At 34.6% G+C, this 2,352-nt stretch overlaps 1 long non-coding RNA gene across 1 annotated transcript; it reads right to left on the bottom strand.

Moving 5' to 3' along the window:
- Positions 1 to 1,243: 1,243 nt before the first annotated feature.
- LOC109589485 (uncharacterized) lies at positions 1,244 to 1,569 on the bottom strand. Its single transcript, XR_002188721.1, has 2 exons — positions 1,342 to 1,569; positions 1,244 to 1,290 (listed from the first exon to the last, which is right to left on the bottom strand). It is a non-coding gene; the product is annotated as an uncharacterized LOC109589485 (long non-coding RNA).
- Positions 1,570 to 2,352: the final 783 nt, after the last annotated feature.

Raw genomic sequence — 2,352 nt, 5'->3', positions numbered from 1 at the left:
GTGGACTGAGTAAAAGTGCAATATAATCTTGAATGAAATCGATAACTTCTGAGACATCAATAGAAAGAAATGCTTCCTTAGTAAAACGCATATTATCAAGGTAAACTTCTCGTAGCTCCTCGAGCATTCTTGTCAGGTTTTCTGGTAAATATTCAATTGATTTCTTTTTAACGTAAACAACTGAAGACTCAGACTGAGGTGAAGTAGGAACTGGAAGCTCAACAGTTGCCAGAGTAGCTTCTGAAATAATAAATAAAAAAGATTATTGATTTATCGTAACATATTTACTTTACCTTTAGAAGATAAAGTATCAAATAGTGATGCAGTAGCCTCTCCACTACTAGTAAAATTAATGGTATATTCTTTTGCTATTTCATTAGCTAGAGCTGGATCAGCTCCTCCACTATTACTTTTAATGGAGTTACACAACATTCTTAATGTAGGGACACCACGACTCTTATAGTCATAGTCCTTCTTTAACCAGCAATCAAATACTTTCCAGAAACAAGTTCTTGGTGGCTTGCCCCCTGCTTCAATCTCATATAACTTATTAGAGCTCAATCCTAACATGATAGCTATGGAGTCCCAGCGTCCTGAAAGAACACCAGCTTTTTCCCATACAAATTGAAAATCAGTAATATCTATCATTAATAATACTAATAAAACAATTGTTATGAATATCTACTCACTAAGTTCTCTGTCAAAGGCTCTTTTCAGCTCCTCTGGTTTGGTTGACATTTCCCTTTAATTTCAAATGCCAGCCCAGGCAGCCCTAGAAGAATTTAACTTTAATTTCCGGTTTATTTTTATGCTATAAAAACACTGTACGCATACTACTGCCAGTTGTCAGTGCAGTAAGCTCCAGCCTACATAGTACATGATGGAGAGGCCAACTGAAGCAGTAGATCCGACCAATTCACTACTTTATTTCCTAGTAATATATCTTCTACTCCTCCACCAATTATGATGACTGCAGCCTCTTCTGTGAGTGTACCATTACATGAAGAATATTTGTTTGTAGCTGATCAAGAGAGTAAATATAACATTGAACTACCTGTTTTATGTCTTTAACATACAATTAATATTAACAATATTTATTATTATCTGTTTTGAGCTCAATGTATGACATTTTGTCATTTGTATATAACATTATTTTTGAGTGCAACACGTAATCTATTACAGCATGCATGGAGTCACTCATAGCATCAAAAACACTCAAATCAATATCAAATGGAGTCTTGACCATCTCATCTCTCATAACTTGACCATGTTGACTCTCACATTATAAACCTGATAATCATTTGGAGTATAATCATAATGACAATTATTGTTCAGTTATACTGTTTCCAGATAGTTATTTCTTTTCTTGATCAATGATTGTACAAATAGTTGAGTTCTTTTTTTTCTCTCAGCATCATAATGACTAATGAGTTCTTCTAGTACTGCTTCTGATAGTTCACCTCCTCCTCCTCTTTCTTTATAATTATTGTAGTAATGCACAATCTCTGTCTGATTTATACTGCTTGTCCTTCCTCTCAATGTACATGTACTCTCTTGCTACCTACTCATGTAGTATCAGGTAAAGTGTATACATTTATAGATGTACATTATCTAACAGTGTCAGGCCATACATACTAAATAATATTATCAGTATCAGTGTCAAGCCTGCTATACAGTTCATCCCACACTACAGAGCTGGAGCTGTGCTTGTTCACACACCCACAGATCCACAACTGCAGTCATTATAAGCCATATACATATGTGACCATAATTGACAAAAGGTACCTTATGGCGGGTAGTGAAATTTGTCTTTCTAGCCTAAGAAATCCAACTTCCTGAGCCCCATTTATCATAAAATTACTCCACAGGATGCAAAAAGTTACCATGAAACTTTTAGAAACAATGATTGTCTAACAAAGCACTTACAGGTTGATATTTGCCATTATTAAGATCAATTTTAAAATCAGCCATAAGGGCCCTTTTGTCAATTATGGTCACATATACCACATTACATATGAAAGCAGAGCTCATTCAAGCCCTTCCCCCTCTATAGTGTTTTGACATACCAGTACACTACACATGCAGCTATATAGGATTCAATTAGTTACTAACAAACCTTTATATTATTTTGTTGGTATGTTAATATCGAAAGGAATAAATTTCAAATGGAAAACTCCGGCCACAACACATCTTGAAAACAGAGACAAGAATAAGAGCTCTATTAATAATAATAAATTAATCAATTAATTAAAGAATACCTACCATATAAGGAAGTCACTTAATCTCACTTCTCCTGATGTTCTAATGACAAGATCAGGTGGTGTACATGTACCAGTATAAAGACATCTCTCC

The sequence above is a fragment of the Amphimedon queenslandica genome, unplaced genomic scaffold (genome assembly GCF_000090795.2).
Source record: "Amphimedon queenslandica unplaced genomic scaffold, v1.1 AMPQUscaffold_11266, whole genome shotgun sequence".
NCBI lineage: Eukaryota > Metazoa > Porifera > Demospongiae > Haplosclerida > Niphatidae > Amphimedon > Amphimedon queenslandica.
Note: the sequence above shows the minus strand (reverse complement) of the source record. Positions and strands in the feature narration are given on the sequence as shown.